This window comes from Thunnus albacares, chromosome 4 (assembly GCF_914725855.1).
Source record: "Thunnus albacares chromosome 4, fThuAlb1.1, whole genome shotgun sequence".
Taxonomy (NCBI): domain Eukaryota; kingdom Metazoa; phylum Chordata; class Actinopteri; order Scombriformes; family Scombridae; genus Thunnus; species Thunnus albacares.
In genome coordinates, this window is record NC_058109.1 from 2,225,587 (window position 1) to 2,249,357 (window position 23,771).

At 43.7% G+C, this 23,771-nt stretch overlaps 1 protein-coding gene and 1 long non-coding RNA gene across 2 annotated transcripts in view; one reads left to right on the top strand and one right to left on the bottom strand.

Annotated features, from left to right (window-relative positions):
• The first annotated feature begins 871 nt into the window (after positions 1-871).
• The window catches only part of dag1 (dystroglycan 1), a 48,369-nt gene continuing 25,469 nt past the window's right edge, over positions 872-23,771 (top strand). Inside the window, exon 1 of the mRNA XM_044348891.1 lies at positions 872-1,719. The gene's annotated coding sequence lies outside the window, so the exon portion shown is untranslated. The remainder of the gene's footprint in view (positions 1,720-23,771) is intronic.
• Positions 11,931-14,402, bottom strand: LOC122980663. The gene is made up of 3 exons (XR_006403066.1): positions 13,982-14,402; positions 12,975-13,137; positions 11,931-12,831 (listed from the first exon to the last, which is right to left on the bottom strand). It is a non-coding gene; the product is annotated as an uncharacterized LOC122980663 (long non-coding RNA).

Here is a 23,771-nt window from a genome sequence, read left to right on the forward strand (position 1 = left end):
GGAGAAAAAGAAGTGAAATCCTGCTACTATAGTTTGTTTACATAGCCTGCGGACCCAGAGGAAGCTTCCTGAAAGCTGACCAATCAGAACAGAGTGGGCTCATTGGGAGGCGGGCCTTAAAGAGACAGGAGCTAAAACGGCCTGTTTCAGACAGAGGCTGAACTGAGGTGCTGCATAAAGGACCAGTAGAAGATAAATAAGGAGTTTTTTTAACTGGAAATCATGTGAAGATATTCCAGTAGAGTTAAAGATAAAAAAAAATATAGACAAGTAAATGTGCAGAGTATGTCCCCTTTAATAAATAACTATAATACCTAAACAACAATCTAAAAAGGTACACGAGGTAATGAGGTGTACAAGCATATAAAGCATTTTAATATATACTCAGAGTTGTCACACAAATTATGTCTTAATGTAAAATATATTTTTTATATTTATTTAGTTTATGTCAGTAATGCCACCCACACCACTCCACGTCACTTCACTGCAATGCACAGATATTGATAAAAACCTGCATAATGATCATTCACACCCCGGATCAATGTCATCATCATAACTCCATTCAGCAGGCGTTGAGTAAACATATTGATTTATTTGCTCATGATTAGGGCGCATGTCTTTAGAGACACAAATAGGCTGTGGCCCACACAAGTATGGAACTGAATACCTCACCAGAGGCGGCTGCTGCAGGAGAGGAGAGGAGAGGAGAGGAGGTGGTGGTGGTGGGTGGGTGGAGGGTAAGAAGAGGGGTAAATAAGGAGAGACAGAGACAGAGGGAGTGACATAAGGAAAAAAGAAAAAGAAGAAGAGAAGGGGAGAAAAGAGAGCGAATAATAGTGAATGAAAGAGAAGTAGAGAGGTGGAGGGATTGAAAAAAAAAACGGGAGAGGGGGAAGGCAGTTTGGGGGTGGAGTAATTCAGAGAATGCAAGGCACTGCCCTCTCTCTCTCTCTCTCTCTCTCTCTCTCTCTCTCTCTCTCTCTCTCTCTCTCTCTCTCTCTCTGCACTCCTCCTCCGGGTGGAAATTCATCCTTCAGGCTCAGCAGCGGACATTTGTGTTGAGGACCTCGGGAGTGCGGGACGTGTCCAATTGTGGAGGCTTCAGGTCCGACAGCAGCAACCTCCCCCAGCCGGGTTCAGGGGGTGTTAGTGGCCGCACTGGTGCCTCCGTTGCCCCGCTGTAGCGACTCAAGTAGTGATTACACCACTACAGATGATGATGATGATGTGATTTTCTTTTTTTATATATATTCTAATCACTAAACCTTACATCGATTATTTTTTTACTCATATTTTTTTCATTCCTGTGAAGGATTTTTTTTTTTTTTTGGGCTGGTGGTTCAATTTCAAGTCCGCGCACTGTATACTACTCCATATGGTGCTTTTTTTTTCTCTGTTTCATATTCTTCATTGTGAATCAGGTTTCCACCTTCCGCTGCGACTACCACCAACTTTGGAGCACCGGAGACAGCCTGTCGCCAGTCAGGGGCGACTGAAAGAGGAGATTTGACAGCGAGCAGCAAAAGCCTAAATTTGTCCGCTTGACTCTGTGTGTGTGAAAAGGGAAGGAGGAAAACCGAGCTCCCCTGTCGCCACCTCCGCCACCAGTCTCCCTGCTCCACCGCACGGAAGAAGAAGAAGAAGAAGAAGAAGAAAGGAACGGGAGGATTTAGCCGGAATAACGGGGGGAAAGGATATAAACCTGGAGGAGATTTGACGGTCAGTTTCCTTTTTTAAATCATGCCTCTTTGTTGTCGTCACATATTCGCTCCCGTGTGTCTCAGTTTGCTGAAGATGTGGCATTTTATTACAGCCTGAACATTTCTTTTTTCTCGGGTTTGTGTGTGTGTGTGTGTTGCTGGAAAGAGAAAGTGTTTGTCGGACACATCTCCAAGGAGAGGAAATGTAGCGCAGAACTATCTCCTATTTGGTTACTGTTGAAATATTATATTGTGCACACTCAGATCAGCGCGAAATTAGGTGCGTTTGATTATACATCCGGGTTTGCTCCGCGGGGTTTGTGTACGCCGTGATTTGCAGCGGCAGCGGCGGCGGCGGCGCACAGCGCTGTGGTCGAGGATATTTTTAGGCAATCGCTGTGTTATTAGCTGACTTGCTGGGCTACTTATCCCAGCTACCGCCTTCACCGCCCGCTCTCCGCCCTTCCTCGCCTCCTTTCCTCGCTCCCTTCCCGTGCGCCCTACCCGATCCTCCTCGGTGCCCGGCGTTTTTGGACAGCTGGAGCCCACCAGGCTCAATTCCTCTGGCTTCAAAACCGAACAGGTGCATATTAAAGGCAGGCCAGGGGGTGGTGGTGGTGGTGGGGGGGGGGGCCGAGAGAGAAGGGCCTCTTTTATAATTTGGACTGACTGTATCTCACAGGCGGTCACACCGGCCGGGTTTATTTTTGGCACCGTGTGAGGGGGATGATGAGTGTCCCCTAAGACTTTAAAAATCCACGAGAGGTCCCTGCAATGTGCGCTCAAAGTGAGTTAGTGACCTCATTGTTCTTGCTACTATCTCCTCCTCTAGTGTTGTGCTCGTGCTGTTATACGTGCATGCGCGTGTACTACTCTCGTGCTGCAATGGGATTTGAAGTTGGTTTGCAAGACATCGGCTGACATGCACATATAATATAAACCTTATTATGAGCGTTTAATGAGCAGCAGTGTTATTAAAAAAAAAAAAAAAAAAAGAAGCATCCCCGGTTCTGTGTGTCCGTGCGTGTGTGTGTGTGAGAGTGAAAACCTAAATAACCTCTTCAGAGGTGAAGTGCGTGAGTGAGTGCGTGCGTGCGTGCGTACCGGGGATGTTTTCGCCCACCTCGTCTTGATTCCTCTCACGTATGCTTTGCCATGGAGACGTTTGACAGCCTGCCGCGGTCTGGGTATGTCTCCTTTGACCGAGGGGACAAGACACAGGGGGCTAAAAAAAAAAAAAAAGCCGCTGTGTGAAAAGGAGGATGAGGATGAGGATGAAGGCTCAGATAGATAGATAGAAAAGTCCCCTAACAGAAAGCTGAGTAGGGCAGTTTATTGAGTTGGAGCGTGAAGTCAGAGGAAAAGACGAGACTCACGCTGCTCATGTCCTGTTTACAGTCCACAGAATTATGTTTTATGACATATGAATGTGTTTAACAGTCAGGTGATACACCGGAAACCCTGTTTCTATAGTTAGTGTGTGTGTGTGTGTGTGTGTGTGTTGAGAGGGTCTGGCTTGACTACAAAGGTGTTATTTTTTTATTTATTTTTATATTTTCGACAGTTGGCTGTTGCAGTCTGACCTTTTGAGGTCCTGGTAGCGATTCAATTTGTCTGGCTGCTCTCCTGACTATGATCTGCAGACTGTGTGTAGCCAGTTGAATCCTCCATCTTTTCTCCAGCAGCAGCAGCAGCAGCAGCAGCCTCCTATCATGTGTTTTTACTGTTTTTAATGTTATTTGATTGGTTCAGAAAAACCTGGCTGCTCCATCCTGCAGGCCTCTAAATAAATGAAAGCACGGGGTCGTTCAGTAAAGGGTAATTTGGAGGGTTTGGAGTGGTCCCATGGGTGACATTGTTCTCTACGTCTGAGGCCTAGAGGTCCACCTACTGTTTCTACTGCCCCCGATGGACGTAAATCAATACTTTCTCACTATATTACCCTTCTATCCTGCTCTACTCTCATCTATTCAGCCTTTACTGACGTAAATCAGCCAGACCTGCAGCTGAGCACACTTCCTTGTGCGTATGTGCGTGTGTGTGTGTGTGTGTGTGTGTAAACAGGCGTCATGTTGATAGAACTGGTGTGTTTTGTAGACAAGCTGTCTTTAATCCTCTACACATACAAGTGTGGTTGGTTTTTCTCATCAGAGCAGCAGGAACAACCTCCACTGATGACGATGATGATGATGAAGACATGTGTGTGTTTGTTTCTACACCAGACTGTTAGTTTGTGTGTGTGTGTGTGTGTGTGAGGATGTTTCTTGGGTTGCTAAGAGAAGATGTCTTTGGGTGAATGAACAGTTAGCAGTTTAAATCAATGCATCAGTGATGCTAGTGCAGCGTTTCACATGTAAACTTGTGTGAATATGAAGCTGCTGGAAAAGGGCAACATGTTCAGTTTCCCCCCGAGATGAAAAAAAACAAGGATTAAAAAGCAGATTAGTGTCCCGGCAGTTGCAGTAAATAACCTCATCTTGTCTTTTTTTTTTTTTTTGATGAGGAGCAGAGGACACACATACACACACACACACACACACACACTGAGTGTCTTTATTTATGTAGCGGCTGCACTGTAACAACACAAAGAGGTGAGAAACGCTGCGTCTATGATCTCTTTACCTTCTGCAATGAACAGAGTTTTCATTTTTTGTTCCAGTAGAGATCTCTGGGCTGTAACCTTTTAAGGGTTAAGTAAACAGTGTGTGTGTGTAATTTCCTGTGCTGGCGTTTTTTATGTGTGTGTGTGTGTGTGTGTGTGTGTGTGTGTGTATTTATGTATCAAAGAGTCAACAGCGGTGGAGCTAGTCTCTGAAAGACGCTTCAGTCTCCAGTAGAAAAGGTGTGCTTCAAGGCTTAAGAGGTTTAAATTACCTCTAGAAGGGGGAGCTGCTGCTGCTGCTGCTGCTGCTGCTGCTGCTGATGATGATGATGATGATGATGATGAGCAGCTCAGCGGGTGTTTGAACGCCGTCACACCAGATGTGGTGCAGCAGACTCTTCTGTGTTTGGTCTGCAGGAGAAACAACGTCTACGGGTCAGTTTTGTGTGGAAACTCTGGAACTCCACTTTGGTTTTTGTCGCCCCCCCCCCTCACCCCCCCTTTACTTGAAACTTACATAATCTTTTAAGTGCTGAGTAACTTCTGACCTGAGATGCCCTCAAGAGGAGACTCATTGCAGACGTTTTTAAAGAGCTGCATGTAAACGGTGAAGAATGAAAATCAGAAGTTTTAAAGCTCGACACACACATGACCTTTAGCAAGTCATTCAGAAATCACACAGTAGATGAAATAAAGCTCCCCGTCCGTCGCTCCGCTAACAAGGCGAAGACTCCGCCATGTTTGTGTCTTTTCAAAATAAATCTGTAAACAACAGCTTCGGCTCTTTTCCTGTTTCCATCTCGGAAAACAAGATTTTCATCGAAAAGGCCGAGTCAGATTGGAGTCAAACATATTCCCCAGACGTTTTCCTCCCTCCTCCTCCTCCTCCTCCTCCTCCTCCTCCTCCTCCTCTCAGGGTGTTTCTTCTGTCTATGTCTGAGCTACTCCATATTTCACAAATCAATATCATCCAAAATAGGATTGAGTTCTTCTGTTATGAAAAGCCGTATGTGTATCCTCTAAAATGATAAGTCTAATCTTTTGGCTCCCTGCTTTTCAAACTTTAGGTACAAGTGGAAAAAAAAAAAAAAGGAGGATTCTTCTTCTTTCAGCCGAGAGATCAGGACACTTCTTTTTTCTATTTCAGAAGCTTTAGGAGGACGGTTAAAGAAAGAAAAGTGTGCATGTTGTGGAATAAGCCTACTTTATCACTTTGGGAGATGAGATTTAGATCCTTTAGGCACTTTCTCTCTCTGTCTCTCTTCCTCCCTCTCAACCCTTCTGGGCTAAAATAAAGGGGGGGGAAGACGGGGAGGGGGGGGGGGGGGGGGGGTAGATGAGGCATCTACAGCAGTTTCTCTGCCTACAGTTTGGCTACGTCTCTGTAGCTGTGAGTCACGCTCTTGCCATGACTGAACCACCACTTGTCGACGGGCATATGGCGCATTCGTCAGAACTCGAAAATAAAACCGTCATAGGATGTTTTAAGAGGCTCGCAGGCTTTAAAAGGTGTTTGTGGGGGGGGCGGAGGGAGGGAGGGAGGGGGGGGCGGGTACTGTATCGCTGCAAGCTATTCTTAGTCTGAGATAACAACAGAAACGGCTCCGGTTGATGATGTCAGCAAGTCGGATGCAGATTCAGAAGTGCGTTCGGGACAGAGAGCTGAAAGTTGGTCTTTTTTTATTTTTTTTTTTTGCTGTTGTCATGGTTTCAACATGGGTTTTAAAATAGAGGCCAGTAAAAATCTGAAACCACACACACACACACACACACAGACACACACACACACACACACACACAGACAGACAGACAGACAGACGGTCTTCTGCTGGTTCCTGCCTTGTGTTCACTGTTCGGAGGGAGAATCGGTGCTGATGATGATGAGTCTTCATCACTCCGACTGTGAACGTTCAGGCTGTCGCTGCTTTCTTTTTTGATCGCGATCTACAATAACTCCTGTCACGAGCTGTAATTCTTCATAATACATTTCCTCTGGGTTACAGTGTTCAATGCAGATCCTGTCAGTCCGTCAGAGCTTATGTCCCCCCCCCCTACACCCCTACACCCCCCCTACACCCCCCCACCCTGCTCTGCAGAGGAATCTCAAGCTGCACCTATTGGGATCCAGTCAATGTCATAGAGAAGTCAACAGTCCTGTAGAATCACATGTCAGGTTTGCACATATTACCTTTTAAAATGCTTTTACGCTGGAAAATCATCAGGTTTAATTGAAGTCAGAGAGTGTCGGGTGTTAATGTTTATTAAAGTTCAGACCCATCACAGTTCATTTAACACTTTTTCAGATAGTTTTGAACACTCGCCTGCAGGCCCGTATCAACAACACTCCTAATGAACACCTGTCAACTTTAAATACTCAGCACTGAAATTGTCGCTCTTATCAAGACTAGAAAAAAAAAAAGAAAAAGTGCTGCGTGTTCAGAGAGAGAGAGAATATCTTCCTCCTCACAGCAGCAGCAGGGATGATCAGAATGAATCGATCCAGATCAGAACTGATACTGATTCAGAGGAACATCATCATAGCAGAGCTGTAATGGGAGCAGATCGCAGGACGATTGTTATAATAAAGAAACTCTTGATGGACGTTGAGCTGAAACGCTCGCTTGACGTGTGAAGTGTGCTTGAACTGTTCTTACGGGTGCGGCGGTGCAACAGGGAATAATCCTCCTTAACTGTGGTCTGAAATCCGTTTAACGGCGCCTCTCTCACACGGTTAGAGGTTTCACTACTTGAGATTTTCATTATTGATCGAATTGACCCAACCCTGACGATGAATACGTGTCCAGTGTGCTGTAAGTATCATCAGCATGTCCTCACATCTTTGCTGAATTTTTTTGGAAAGTCAGTAAACTGCTGGCACCCAGAGGAGCGTGACAACATTTCTACTGCGTGTGTGTGTGTGTGTGTGTGTGTGTGTGTTGTTCAGCTATCAGGGTGTTGCTCCTACTGGCAGTTTCCTGTATAATTGCAGCTGACATAGCTGTGTGTACTGCTGCAGAGGGAGAGATGGTGCAGCAAGCCGGCCAGGCCATTATGAGCCATCAGTGGAGCTAACTGCTCGGGCCTGTATGTCACTAGATACAGAGGCTGCTGCGTTAGTGCCGGAGCTCCAGGGGAGGAGGAAGAGGAGGATGACGGGATTGTTCTTGTTGTGATGATGCTACCTGTGGCTCTTGCTTTTCACACATGTATTCACGTTGACGCTTTGACTGCAGGATGTAGGACAACCTCTGTGTTTGTTGGGTAATGTTCTATTGTTGCAGGGCTGCAGCCAACGATTCGTTATCAATAAATCTGCAGATTATTTCCTCGTTTCATCGAGCAGGTGTTTGGTCTATGAGGTTTCTCTGATGTCTTGTTCAATGCAAAACCCAACAATAATCAGTTTGCAATAATAAAAAACCTCAACCTGAAGAAACTGGAAGCAGAAAATGTTTGAAAAATGACATAAATGATTAATTGATCATCAAAAAATGACAAATTATGACAAAAAAAATCATTAAATCGTCACATTTGAGAAGCTGAAATCAGCAAATTTGGGACATTTTTGCTTAAAAAATGACTAAAACGATTAATTATCAACATGGTTGCCACTTCATTTTCAGTTGATCGACTAGTTGATCAATTGATTGATCGTTTCAGCCCTGGTTGATTCAACTCCTGGCAACTTTTCATTGAATTATAAAACACATTTCTTTATATTTCTGCTTCTTTTTTGCTCCTCATTACTTAAAGCTTCCCTCTGTTGTTCTAAACTGTGTTAGAAGCAGATATCACAGCTGTGTGTGTGTGTGTGTGTGTGTGTGTGTGTGTGTGTGTGTGTGTGTGTGTGTTCATGTCACACCACTGATTGGGGAGAGAGAGAGAAGCGGCGGCGGTGGCAGTGCAGTAATTAGTTCTGGGGCATTAACTGCTTATCACTGGACAGTTTTATTAGCCCCCTTGTTTTGGCTGGTTAGCCTTCTGGACATGGAGCCAAATGGTGCTCTCTGAGTTGCCCGGTCAACCATGGAGGAATTCCACCGCCACGCCAGAACCCTTAATGCTGTGAGAAGAACCTAATTGTGATTCGACTTCACTGCCGACAGAGCAGCAGCCGCATGCTGTGAAAATGTTAAACACTCGATATGATTCGGCTTTAAAATCCTAAATACCAGACGCTAAGTTTTTATAGAAAATGAGAAAATAAAGGCTGTCTGTTGTTTTTGGTTCGCTAGATTTTGATGTCCCTTAATGCCAAACCATTTGGGTTTTTATCTAATCACACATAGAGGAACATCTCAGCATCACTAGCTCATGTTTCTAAATGCATTTTTATAGGATCATAATGTTCATATTAGTTGTTTTCCTAGTATGTGTTACTGACTGCTGTTAATGTTCAAACAGCGTCTACAAACTCTGAATCTGATGCTTCTTCTTCTTGGATTTAAATGTGTGAAAACGCAGGACGCCCTTCTTAAATATATAATTTAATAATGAATGTTTATTTGTATGGAAAAAATGAAAATTTGCTATGAATTCCTGAGTTGTGATTGGTTTATAATTTAGTGTTTGTTTCTCTTCTGTTCGTCCAATGAGATGAGTCGGTTCGGTTGGTATGTTTATGTAGTTATGTGTGTGGTGGTGGACTCCAGTAAGAATAGCCAGTGTTTATACTGGTGCTACTGGTGGGGGGAATCCTAATAAGGAAAGTAACAACAGTAGTAATCCTGCTATTTGACATTTATGGCAGCAGAGACAGTGAAAGAAAAGTCTGATTTTTTTTTGGGGGGGGGTGGGGGGGGGGATTTGGACACATGCTGAGTGCAAAAAGTTTCCACTCTCAAGTTGCCGTTTAATGATGTGTATTTTTGTCTTTTGTAAGTATTGGAATCAGACCCACATGTTGAGGCATGTTGCTTGATCATCCATAAAGGAATTCAGCTTCACCACAACAGCCAAAACAGCCACAGAATGTGAAAACATACTGGTGTCGTAACCATGGAGACTTGTCTGGTTCGCTGAGCAGGGCTGCTGGTGGTGCTGGTGGTGCTGGTGGTACTTCTGTTCATCTTGGCCGAGTTAGAAGTGCAAGACGTTCACGAGTATTTGAGTAATATTTGCTTTTCCTCTGGTGAGAGACGCCTCTGTAAGTCAGAGACATTCAAATAAAAATGCTGAACACTTGTTTGGGCTCATGTAGCGTTCACTTCCAACACCTACAGACATGAAAAAGTAAAGTAAAAATCTGATCTGACACATGGTGTTACTGCTTTAGAGACTGTTTGAATGTCTCACAATTAAAAATTAACTGATTCTCCAGAGCAGAGTAAGTGAAAGAACTGGAAGAGACTCAAGAACCGAAGAAGTGACACTTCAGAGGCGACTCAGACTAAAAGCCAACCTTACATTTTTCACACATTTGTCACTGTTTCATTTCATTTGACTTCCTACGCGTGTTTTTTTTTTATTTATTAATATTTTTTGGGGGCTTTTATTGGACAGCGAGAGTAGAAAGGTGACAGGAAACAAGAGGAGAGACTGGGAATGACATGCAACAAACGTCTGCTGCCGGAATCAAACGCTGGATGTTGCGGATATGTGACATGTGTCTTAACCAGTAAGCTACCAGGGCGGGCTGTGTGTGTGTGTGTGTGTGTGTGTGTGTGTGTGTGTGTGTGTGTGTTGTGTTTTACTCAGGCAAACAGCTTGCCCTCTCCACCTGGCCGGGAGCTTTTAAAGCGCTGGTGGGAGACAAATACAGCAGGCCGAAGGAAATGAGACTTGAGAGAAGCCGACATGTTAAATCTAACAGTCAAACACCACCAGGTCGACTTCACACCACCCTGTGTGTGTGTGTGTGTGTGTGTGTGTGTGTGTGTGTGTGTTGGACTCTCAATAGATGATATTGTTCATGGCGTGGATTCAAACACACACACACACACAGAGTCACACACTCGCAAGAACAGGAGCAGATATATATATACACCAACATCACACACACACACACAAACAGCAGCGGAGGCTTCAGTTTACACCAATTCTACATGTTTGGACGAGTCAACAGGTTTAACAAGTAGCGACACATTTCACCAACAGAGAGAAACAGCAGACTGAGGAAATAACATTAAAACAAGTTACATTTCTGCATTATTTGATTTATTCTGTAGAAGAAAACACAACTGTTTGGTTGTTGCTCTTAAAGCTTAAAACGTTACAGCTGCAACGATTAGTCGATTAATTAAAACAGAAAAAATCAGCAGGTTTCAGCTTCTCTAATGTCAAACTGGACAGTAAACTGAATATCTTTTGGTTTTGATTGTTGGTCAATCGAGAAAAATAACGTAATTAATTGATCAATAGTGAAAATGAGTACAGTTGACCTGCTGTCAGTCATAGTGAAACAGTGAGTGATTGGGTGAATATGTTGGGTTAGGGTGTTTACAGCCGCGGTTCATAATTATTTTAGCGATCTATAACTGTTGATTTGTTTTTCAATGAATCAGCTAACTGCTTAATTAATAAAATGTCTGAAAATAGTGAAAAAGGCTCAGAAACAGAACATACAGTCCATAATGTACTGGACTCAAATCTATTCATGTATGATGATAGAACATAGAAGAAAAGCAGCAGTTCCTCCCGTCAGAGTGACTGAAAACTGTGACACAGTTAATCAATTATCAATAATGATGAGCCTAATTGTTTTAGCACTCAAAGTGTTAAAATTGATTAGTTGTGTTTCCCTCATTAGGTAAAATATATCTTTTACTAATCAATGAAATAACTGATAGTTAGATGATAAACTTCAAGCTTTACTGTGACTAAGTGTTCAGCTAACAGTCCTAAACTATAAACTATATATATACTAGAACTTTAATAGTGAAGTACTTCACCGCGTACAGTCCAGGAAGTAAACACTCAGAGAAATGTGTCACAGGCCATGAATACTCATTTCCAAGCCTATTTGCAGATTTGTGTTACGGATCAGGATGTCATGAGTCATCCATTCATCCACCCACCCGTTTATCCCTCTATTCATCCACCCACTCATCCACCCATCAAGCCATTTTCACCCCCACCCATTCATCCATCCATCCATCAATCTATCCTTTTATGACGGGCAGTCATTCAGAGGGACGAGAGCTGTCGTCTGCCGATGTGTTCTGATGATTCACGGAGACGCCGTCGCCGCTGTGATATTATATGTGTGTGTGTGTGTGTGTGTGTGAAGCAACAGAGGAGGAGCTCTGTGTGTGTGTTTGTGTGTGTGTGTGCAGGCTTGTGTGGGGGGGGGGGGGGCAGAGGAGGAATTTTGGAAGTGACAGGGGATGTATAATGGGATGTCTTGATTGATAGGGCTCTGGAGAATGCAGAAATACACAGAGAGCAGGAGAAAGAGAAAGAGGGGGGAGGGTGGGTGAGATAGAGAGAAACGGGGTTAATAGAAAGTGAGGGAGTGTGAGCAGAAGAGAAAATGAGCACCGAGAGAGAGAGAGAGGGGGGGGAGGGGGGGGGTGACAGCAGGAAGAGCTGGGCAGAGAAGGACAGGTGAGTAAAGGTAGGAGAAATGGAGCGGTGGAGCCGAACGTCCTTCAAATGTTCTACTTTGACCTCCGTTCACAGCTCTGGACTCCACTGGCATGGTGCAGGGTTGGAGGAGGAGGAGGGGGGTGGGGGTGGGTGGGTGGGGGGTGTTGGAGGAGGGTTGGAGGGATTTTGTTTACATAGTTGCCGCTTGAAAGAGCATTACAATTTAATAAGGCAATAATCTTCAAGGACAAATGGACTGTGACGCAGATGTTCACCATCGCAGCAGCACCAGTCCAGAGTCCTTCGTCATATCAGACTCATATCTCACCGGCTGCACTCGCTTTCCTCCTTAAGTGCTGTTTATCAGATATAATAATCAAGTTGTTATTATTAGATGACTTTGAGCTCAAATATGAACCCGTTTTTTTTTTTTTCCAGGAGGTCAAAACTTACAAACCGGTCTTCTTAGCAGCAGTAAGAGAACAGCTGGACTCACTTTATGAAAGAAACGTCCCTTTTTGATATCGTCTGCTTTTTTAGAAAATCACACGCAGAGTTATGATTTACTGATGTTACATCATGTTGTCGGGTGCTGATGTCTCTGCTCTCATGTCTAGACGGCAACACGCTGTCATGTTGTGCACAGAAGGATGTTAAAACAAGTTTCTTTACTGTACATGTAGGTGAAAGTTACTTGTTTTTATAGGTTTGATTGACAAATCCTGGTTATTCCAGCACTGATACTGTAGTATGACTTTCTGTAATGAATGCAAAAGTCATGAAAGGTGTCTGGAGTGTGATTTTTCTCTAGAATGACCTTAATGGACCACAGAGGTCATTCATTGGCGCCACGTGTTGGAGAGTTTGTCACATCTTCCTCGAGATGCTCTTAACGATGATTCATCCTGACTTTCTTTGAGGATATGAACATTTAGAGGAGGTTGTTTTCCTGCTTTTGCTCCATTTTAAATATTCATGAACGACCAGTCAGAAGACAAGATGCTGCAAGGAAACAGCAGATAGCTGGTCAATAAAACAACAACACAACCACAAAAATATTACAAAAAAACCATCTCATAACCTTCTGAAAAGAGTTATGCTTTTGAATCACATAGTGAGGAGTAAAAAAAAAAAAACCCCTCAACCTTGTACAAGCAGCCCGAAGGCGCTGTGTGCCATCATCTGCTCTGTGTTTAAGTCTTGAGACAGCAGGTGGATTTGCTGCAGAGCCGCAGCGTCTCTTGAAGTTCACCTCAAACCAGGTGTTTAGCCTCTGAAGAGCTCGGCCTGTAATCAGCTGGAGCTCGGCTGGAATGATATGAATTCTCTTTGAACGTCGGGGCTCAGAGACCTCCGCAGCCTCACCACGAAACACACACACACACACACACACACACACACACACACACACGCACACACACGCGCCTTTTTGTTCTTTTTAAATGAAAACTGGGTCTGGATGTCATTTTTAGTTATTATTTCTGCTTTTCTTTGTTGGTTTCTGCGTAACTAAATATGTTTTTATTAACCAACCGTGCAGGGATTGATCAAGTCCTGTCAATTTGAACAACAACAAATCTATGTGCTGCAAAATCTTTATGAAAGAAGCAAACAAATCAGCATCTGTGTTTTTCCCCCCCCTTTAATTTTCAAGTAAAGACGGAAGACGAGTCGCTCTGTTGTTTTAGTGCGTTTGTTTACAGAAGAGGAAGGAAGAGAGAGAGAGAGAGAGAGAGAGAGAGAGAGAGAGAGAGAGGCTGGTAAAGTTGTTTTGAAGTACGGTAATTCATCCATAGCATCCTCCCTCCTCTTCGTTGTTATTCTGAGACACTAGGCAGACTCGCAATACATTCATTGTTTGCTCCGTGCTATCGGAAGGTACAGGACTGCACTTTAAAAGACTGTCACCCACTTACCGGAAAGAAAGAAAGAGAGAGAGAGAGAGAGAGAGACAGAGAGAGAGAGATGGGAGGCAGAGAGAAAGTCATTAGGGCAGGAAGAGTAGAAAAAACAGAGCGAGCGAGATATCGCGCTGTGCAGCAGTGTGTTTGAAAACTGCGTGGTTGCCGCCTACAGTCCCTCAAGACACAAGTGTGTGTGTGTGTGTGTGTGTGTGTGTGTGTGTGTGTGTGTGTGTGTTGCATGTACATACGTGTGCATGTATCAGAGCGTCTGCAGGTCTGTGTGTCAGGCTCGCTGGTTTACATGAGACTAAATACCGCTGTTATCCCGAGGCCTGCAGGAAGTCTCCTGATGCTTTGAATCCCTCAGTTTCTCTCCGTCTCTCCCTCTGCTGCTGCTGCTGCTGCTGCTGCAGATTAACCGTGAACACGTCCCTCACACACACACACACACACACACACACACACACACACACACGTATTTCTGATTGTCTCCGTCCTGGTTTCACTGTTTGGCTCCTGTTGTCTGCCTGTAGAGGTAGAAGCTCTGTTTCACCCGCCTGTGTGTATCAACCACTTCTATGTTTCTCTTTTTAGACACTCTCGGGTGCTGAGGATGTAAATTTATCTGTACATTGAAATATCTCGACATGAATGCAGTGTAGCGCCACAAATGAGCCTGAAATGTTTCAGTTTTACATTCAAATGTTGACAATAATTGGAAGGATTGTCCAAAAATGTAGTACAGATTTTCTAAGGTTAACAGAGGATGACTGGTTCAGCACCATCATCAGGTCAAAGTCTGTGAGTTTGTTTAGCGCGGTGAACATGGTAAATGCTAAACATCAGCATGCTAACGTTATCAGTGCGGATACATTAGCATGCTGACGTTAGCGTTCAGTTTAAAGCAAAGTGCAGCCTCACAGAGCTGCTAGCATGGCTGATCTGAACACAGCAGTCGTACTCTGGTTCAGACCAAACACCCGCACAGAGACCGCTTAGAGGAACTGGTCTCGGTCCGGGTCCTAAATGAATTCTGGAGCGGTGGTAGGAACATGACCTGACCTCCATCTGACCAACTACAAGGCGTATGGCTAGCAGCTAGCAGCTAGCAGCTAGCCTGAGAATGAATCAATGTCCGACCTTGACTAACAACCGAGCACGTTCTTGATATTTGGGCAGATGGGAGCTCCTTCCTGTGTTTACGTTCTGGCTCGCGCCCTGGACGCATCTGACCAATGAGAGGAGAGAACTCTCTCACCTGGCATCCACTGGTTTTATTGTCTCTCATCCGCGTCTTCCTGCTCTCCTTCCTTTCCTTCCTTCCTTCCTTCCTGCATCTTTGACTTTAAAGACAGGCTGATCTCTCCCTTCTTCCCTCTGATGAGCATCTAAAATGCCAAATATTCAGGTTCAAGCTTTCAACCTTTCAATCACTGGCACACTCTCTCTCTCTTCCTCCCTCCCTCCTCCTCCTCGCTCACACTCCCCTATCACTTCACTGTAAATGTTATCAGTTTGTGTGCATTTCTTCAGATAACAGCAGTGCAATGTCGCCTTGACACAAGTTTCTGGTGCCCAGTTCACTGAAAACCAAACACTTTGTAAGTCTGCAAAGAATATCATGTTTTAATTGAGCTGTTAGCATCAAAGAAGCTGTTTTTAACTTCACACAAAAGACATAAACGCTGAAGTTGTTGATGTGAACTTAAAGGCCAAACTCTAGACAAGAGCATAGAAATATGAACTAAATTAATTATCTACCTTTAGTTTTTCACAAATGTGTCACAAGTGCAAGTTTTTCACATTTTCCTCTCTAATGATGCCTCTTTTTCTGTAAAACTCTTTCTGCAGTGTCATTTTTTTTTTTTTAGCTATTATTATAAATCCTCCTAAACTCATAACCGTCGTCGTCGACTTGCCTGCAGTTGGTGCCATATCACCGCTGATAGCGTTTCTATCAGTAGCAAAGAAATAAGCCAGACGCTGTAACAGTCACTAACCTTGACTTCCTCTCTTGTGTTTTTCATTCGCAACAATTTAAAAGGATCTCTAGTTTGATTTCTGCTGGCGTTTTTAACGTATAAATCCCTTTTACAGCACAGCTTTAAGTAACATTCACCTCGTGATAAATATCAGCTGCTGAACGTAGCGCCAAAATGCTCGCCGTCTCGCTCTATTTGACTGTGATAAATTCAGCAGATGGGGGGGGGGGCGTCGGCGTCTTTAGCCCGGCGAAAAATCCAAACCGTGGTACCTTTTTTTTTTTTTTTTTTAAACCCTGCCAGTGAGTTGGAGGTCACATTGCTCAGTCCGTAAGGCTATCAGCCGTGGCCTGCTATTATCATAGAGATAAAGAATGGAGCCTCAGAGCTGAGACATCTGCAGTGACCGTGGAGGGACTTAGAGGTGGAGGGAGGAGGAGGAGGAGGAGGGAGGAGGAGGAAGATCCGAGATACTGACTGACTGACTGGCTGGCTGGCAGAGTGAATTATGTGCTTCCTGTTTAAAGAAAGAAAGAAAACTTACTGACCTGATGACAGACTGACGGGTGAATGACATGCTCAGTAGCAGCTGGAATAAATAAATAAAAGTTTGATGACTGACCTGTTGACTGCTGAGCGATACGCCGCCTGTCGCTGCTCGACTCAACGCTAAAACATGGACTTGCATGTTTTTGATCAGCTGCCTCTTTATTGATAGATTTGTTGGGGTTTTTTCAGGTGTTTTATGGTCGCCTGCATGTCCACCAGTACGTCTAAAGAGAGATGAGAACTCCAGAAACACTTGTAGTATGAAGAACAACTTTATTAGTTGACTGACAGCTTGTGGGGTCATCATAAACCACATTACAAACAATGTTTAAATAATGTCAGTTGGGTATGATGAAAAAAGGTAAAAAAATATATATATAAAAGACAACCAATCATATACATCCAGACACATATCAGCCAATGATGGTTTGGATATATGGTCATGTGACTTCAGGCCAGTCTTTGTCCAAGAAGGGACATGGGTGACACCATATGGGTGCAGCTAGGCGGTGGTACTTGTGTGCCTATTAGAATAATAATAATGATAATAGTAGTAATAGTAAAGATAAAAGACCTTGTAAAGTGCTGTGTATAGAGAGAGCAGATAGATGAATAATACAACAATATAAATGGATAAAAAGTAATAAAAAAATATAAAACTGATTTGTCAGAATGTGCTGTCTAGTATGAATCAATCAGTCAATCCACAAAAAAATAATAACTGGCAACTATTTTTCAATTATTTTTCAAGCAAAAAAAATGTGAAACTCTTCAGATTCCAGCTCGTGAAAGGCAGAAGTTCGTCCTTCTGCTCTTTGTCCTTTTATTAACAATAAACTGAAGACCTTCAGACTTTTCATCAGACGAACCAAAACATTTGAAAACGTCTCCTTCAGCTCTGAGAAGTTGTCATTTTTTTTCACATCTCACAATACAAACGATGAGTTGATTCATTGAAATAACATACGGGTGGATTAATTAATAATGAAGGTTTATTTGCTGCCGCGGTGACGTCGACTGTAGCTAACCTCGTTAGCGGCGCTGCTGTAGGTCGGTATCCTGAGGCGATCTCAGGCCCTCTCAGATACATGTTGCTGCATCAGGAATAAATGAATAAATAAAATAATAACATGGTTGAAGCGGCGTGACCCTCCAGGTGGGATTTGCTGTATTTCCAGTTGCCCACGCAAGTCATGTGTTGCACTTTTATTGATTTCCATAATGATTTTAGTCGCCTTCTGACTTCTTACTGGGTTGTTTGTGTTGTTACTTTGTTCTGACAAGTAAAGATTATTATTATGATAATATTATTATTATTATTATTATTATTATTATTATTATTATTGCATGTATGTTTCTCTTCCTCTCTGCCTGGTTTATTATTATCCTGCTTGCTGTCTGCTTGTGTATTATCATGAAGTCGGTGGTGTTAAAGGCAGATAGGACAGACACAGAGATGAGAATTGACCTGCATCACCAGGGGATGAGAGGAGATGGTTATCACTGCAAACTCATCACACACACACACACACACACACACACACACTGGATCATGTAAGCAATCAGACAACAAGCAAGAAGGATTTTTACTCAAGAAAATGCAACTAAACACACACACACACACACACATGCAGCAGCATAGTCTGCAGCATCCAGGTGGCTGCAGCGTGTGCAGACATGAACTTTATTATCAGACTGTACCTGCACACGGCTGACCCAGATTAGTCCTCTTTATTATCACCGAGAGGAGACAAGAGACGTGTTTGCATTACGGAGCTGAACCGGAGCCTGCCGAGGCCCAACGGGGGATGCGAACCCCGAACACCTGAAGGCTCCTGGAATAGAGCTGCCGTTTTTCTTTTTGACTTTGGAGCTTGTTTGTCTCTAAACAACTTGTAGAGTTTTAAAGTGAGTGACAGCTGTGTCACACATGAACTATGCAGTTTCATTCATAATTTTTTACATTTAGCATCTATAAGCAGCATGCAATCATTAATAAATATGAATAATCTTAACTTACATGACTGCAACACTGATTTAACGTGTCAGTTTTCTCTAAAAAAGATAAATAAGTGGCGCTGAATGTCAAAGTGTTTCATCTAAAACGAGATAACGATCCCCAGTGTGACACCTCCTCTTGTAAGAAAAATGATTCATAATATAAAAATAACTCAAATATCTTCATAGTCTTTGAAGTGATGAGTGAAGGTCAGTCAGCAGTTTGTCCGAAACAAAAGAGCTTTTTTTTTTTTCTAATTTCTTGTGAGTTTTAATTCCCTTTTAACTTAATGAAAGGTCTGAGTGTGTGTAAGTGGAGCTCTATAAATAGTCTCGATTAGGTTATTTAGCCCCATCAGAGCTGTCAGATGGAGGAAAGCGGGGCACGTTTGGAGGGAATTGGATGACACCTGGGAGGGAAAGTTCACGGATTGAAGCGCAGCCTCTGGATTAAAGGGCACAGATTAGCAAGTCTGCAGTGCTGTTTGAAAGGGGGGGGGGGGGGGGGGGGGGTGTTGGTGGTGCATATAGAAAGTCTTGTGTTGCCCTGCTGCTGTCATTTTCTGTCACACTAGCAACTGTCCCCAGCTGTCTGTTTAACACACACACACACACACTTACACAAACGTGACCAGCTGCCCCCAGCTGTCAGTGTATCTCAAGTCTTAGCTGGTGGTCCCAGTAGGAGCATCACACACACACACACACACACACACACACACACACACACACACTGTGACAGCACATATAGACCTTGAACCGTGTGAACGACACGTCTTTGTCGCTGCGAACACACGTGAGAAACAGATCGAGGAGTTAACGAGACGGACTGAAGACAGACGGAGAGAGAAACACACAAGTTGAGCAGTCGGATTGGAGTGAGATGTAATTACTGCTGCTACCTACACGTTCTTTAACAATGATTGTGTTTCTGCCTCCTTTTCTTTAATCTCTCTGATGTTTTCTATCTCTCTCCCCCCCCTCTCTCTCTCTCTCTCTCTCTGTGTGATTGTTAATTCTTTCATGTTTCATTTTATGCAGCGCTTGCAGTGTTATAATTAGCCTACTGAGATGCGCAAAGCATCGCAGCACTTTCCCCCTTATGAGCTGTTAGCCTTCAGACACACACACACACACACACACACACACTCTCTCTCTCTCAAAGGCCTTATGAGCGAGCGAAAGCGCTGATGCTTCGACGTTCCAAAAACACAACTCTCTAATCAAAGTGGACGTGTGTTTGGCTGCGTTCGCAAAAGAAACCGCAATTCCCATGATTCCTCCCCGCTGGTTTCATTTTTATTTTATTTTTTATTTTTTTTTACTTCGCCTCAAATTAAATCCTCATTTCGAGGAACTTAAAGCACACTGAGCCCGATGGGGAGGGGGTGGGGAGGGGGTGGGGAGAGGGTGGTGGTCATACGGCTGGATGTTGATCCGGTTCTTTCATCCCGCTAAAAGTTCACATTTTTGGTTTTTCTAACGTCACAGCGTTCAGCCGCCGTGGCGACCAGGTGGCGGTTTGATCCTTTTTTTTTTGTGGTAAAACACACACAGGTCTTGTTTTGGATGAACAGATGATTGGATAGATAAGAAGCTTGTTTTGGGAGATAATAAATGGCGCTCCGGTCACCGCGGGGGTTGCATGTGTAACTCTATCTCTGCTTCTCCAGAGTACAAAACCTTCCCCGCTGTGTTTTTGGAACGCTGGGAGGTCCGGAAAAAGCGCCCAACCCCACACCTACGGTATGTCAGGTCACACTTTCCCCCTGTTGTGTCTTTTTGTACATCTGGAGTTCAAAAATAGCATCCACGCCCTAAAACGAGATGCAAATCAGAAGCTTTTATTCCCTTATTTTATTTGTTATCATACATTTACTAAAGTAGAAGAAGAACACTGGAAATAAAACCATAAAACATCTACAATTTGTCCCACTTATGCATGTTTCTCTCCATTTTTTTTTTTTTGACTCTTTCCAAAGTCATTCATATGCAAATAGCAGCTTCCATTAAAACCCATGAACGGCACATTAATTTCATGTCGCTGAGGCTCAGATTTCTGATACATATGCATCAACATCTGCACGCCTCAAAAACAACATCCGACATGAATCGGACATCTGCACGTTTCCTGAAAAAAAAAATGGATGTTCCACCCTGACGATGTGGAGTATTAGTTTCAAGATGGATCATATTTACATCCTGAAGCCCCCCCCCCCACCACCCCTCCTCCCCCCCTCCCTCGTCTGGTGCGAGGTGGTGTTTTCTTGTCCTTCTGTCATGTTTTCCCGCTCCGCTGGCTTTCCCAGAACTCTTGTGTGTGTTTTTTTTTTTTACGAGGCAGGTTCGCATCTGCTTCCAACTGTCTGTCACACGCAGATTTTTTTTAAGCAACTTCTTTTTATCGGGAGCGGCCGGAAACTTTCCCGCCGGGATTGTTATTCCTGTCAGCCGGATCCGTGGTTGTTGTTCTCATAATTTCTCAGAAATCGAGTGTTTTTTTATCACTATCAGGTTTTTTTTTTCCTCCTCCTCCTCCTCTGTAACATCCATGTTTGTGCAGTTTATCCTTCTTCTCTCATCTCTTGTTCTCCTCCTCCTCTTCCTCCTCCTCCTCCTCCTCTCTGAACATGATTCATAATTCCCCCCCGGGGGTCATTGGGAGTGTTTCAGGCTGAGCTGAGTTGAGTATTGGCATGACACACGGACCCTCTCCTCACCACCGTATGTTCACACATATGTTCCCGTCCGCCTGCCTTTTTAGCAGCAGCTAACGGTGGAGCCCGGCAGACCGGATGGAGGATTTCTATTGTGATTGATTTGCCGTTTTCTGTCGGACTGTATTGTTGTGTTTCTACTGAAAGCTGGAGCTGCGGCTAATTACAGATGTAATTATGAGGATGCAGATGAATCTGAATCCGTTTTGAAACGCTTTAAAGTTTTATTTTAGAGGACGTGTGATCTCTGAGGTCACAGTTCGGTGTTGAAATCCATCCGTTTATAACCCGTAATGAGGTCTAAACGTTCACAGAGACTCTCTCTCTCTCTCTCTCTCTCTCCTCTCCCACACACATACTACGGAAGAACAATGCTGACTTCTTATATCCTCAAACCTCAAAGCATAATCTCACGCTCCCTCTATTTACACGTTGCAAATCAGTCAGGATGAGAGAGCCGGCTAAACGCTCGGAATGTGCCTAATCTCCGTGCTAAATATCTAAATCTTATTGTAAAGGTAAACCGTTGTATTTTGTAATCCAGAGTTTTTTTTTTTCCTGCAATGCAAATACAAGCTGCAGCAGCGTCTCCTTCCTCTCTTCATCCAGGACTTCTGGAGATATTTTGTCGTCACGGCGTCACCTGTCAGTCTGGGAGCTTCCTCAGGAATCTGTCCCTTTTTATAGAAACTCTCTCCTTCTGCCTTCTGTTTCTCAGGCTCTCGTCTCTCCAGTCTGTGCCAATAATAGAGGCATCAGCTGTGACTTTGGTTGGGGGGGTGGGTGGGGGGGAGGGGGGGGATTGAAAGGTGACGGGAGGAAGAGACGGAGGAGGAAAGCTAAAGAAGGTGGAGGATTAAAAGGAGGGAATAACACGGGGAGCGGACTTTAAAGCGCCTCTGAAGTGCCAACGCTTCGGTCTGGACGAGATGTCTATCTCTCTCTCTGATTGGCTAACTCTGGGGGGGGGAATTCCTTTTGCTTTAATTGGCTGCTGAGCGGCGTTTCTGCGTCCCCGGTTGGTTGCTGAGGGGAATTCCAGGGAAGGAAGTGCTTTACAGTTGGAGACGGGCTCTGTTACACCAGGATACTTGTGTGTTTGTGTGTGTGTGGAAACTATTGAAAGTGCACTACAGGGGGAGGAAAGTTAGCTGTAGGAGGAGTTCTTTTAGAGCTGCTGCGATTGGTCGATTAATTGATGAGTAAAAATGTAAAACTCTTAAAGTAAACTCACCTTATGAAGTCAAACTGTGTGTGTGTTTGATACCTGAAGCTTTTTCCTCCTACGGGAAGGAATGAAACCTCCGTCTTCCTGTCCACGTCCCTCATCCCATCATTTCCTTTCCATCAAACCCCAGTGACACCATTAAAGTCTCAGGATACCACCCAGGATGTCTCCTTTATCCCCCCCCCCCCCCTTTATTCAGGGTAGAGCAGGAATCCTGTAAGTGAAAGACGGCGAGTCGTGTAAGTAATTTGACTTTTTGTTGGCTCACAGTTTTCCTCCGTGTCAGCAGATTACAGTCTGAAAATATTGGAAAAATCAAAGTCAAAGATGACATCTTCACCGTGTCCAGGCAACACGTTCAAAGCCAAAAAGTCATCATTGAGAGCCTCAAACTCCAAAAAAAAAAAAGACAAATGACATTAATGATTAATCAATAAGAAAAATTGATGTTGATGTTCAATCTCAGTCATTCATTAACTTAATTGTTCCAGAACCTTCCTGCACACACTGGCTGATTAATAATCGTTTTATATCAATCAGAGACAAAGTAACACAGCAGACGACTTCTCTGAGTTTCTGTTGCATCGATTCTCTCTGCATGAAAAGAGATTATAAATAATACACAGTCAGATTACAGAAGGATAAATGAAACACAAACGACACGCATGAACCCACAGACATCGACTGACTCCTCCTCTAATTAACAGATTTATGCACGTTGACTTCATTCTTGTTTAAAGTAACTTAACATCACCTAAACAGCAAAAAGAACGTCTTCAAATCGAATAAAAGTCTCTTTATTTGTCCAGTACGTTCAACCATCGAGGAGATTCACATAAAACATGAAAGAAACACGAGACGTTTTATAAAAAGACACATTTAAATCAGATTTGAAGGAGTTATATAGAGAATATGTAACTCATCACATCACTGCTCCACAAAGATAGCACAGACGATTACATCACCATGACATCACTCTCACCAGTTGTCAAGACATTTTGCGAGCTGTAAATGTTAGAGGCATAAAAACACTCTGTGGTTCGTTAACAACAACACAAAATAGAAAAGCATGTGTTCTCTGCTAACTATAGAGTCCAGCGAGCAGGTTTCACATCGCGTTCTGAACCTGATAACAAAAGCTCATCTCTCTCTCTCTCTCTCTCTCTCTCTCTCTCTCTCTCTCTCTCTCTCTCTCTCTCTCTCTCTCTCCTTTTAGCTCACTGTCTCATCCCTAAATCCTTGACTCCGCTTTCTCCTCTTCTCTGCTGTCACCTCTCCCCTCGATTCCCCCCCCCCCCCCCCCCCCCACAGAGGAAGAGATGCAGTAAAAGCATGTGCGAGTGTCCGGTTAACTGTTTATTTATAAAGATATCCTTGTAACCTGATGGTGGAGCTTCAGGGTGTATTCAGGGTATTTATACGACTGCAGCAGCAACTAGTGTTCAGTCTGAAAAAAATGAAGATTGAGCTCATTTTACTTCCTGTTTTATTTCAAACCAATTTAAAAAAAAAAGGAGGAATCAACATTTAATCAACTTGTTCTTTACTCGTCTGCTGTCGTTTC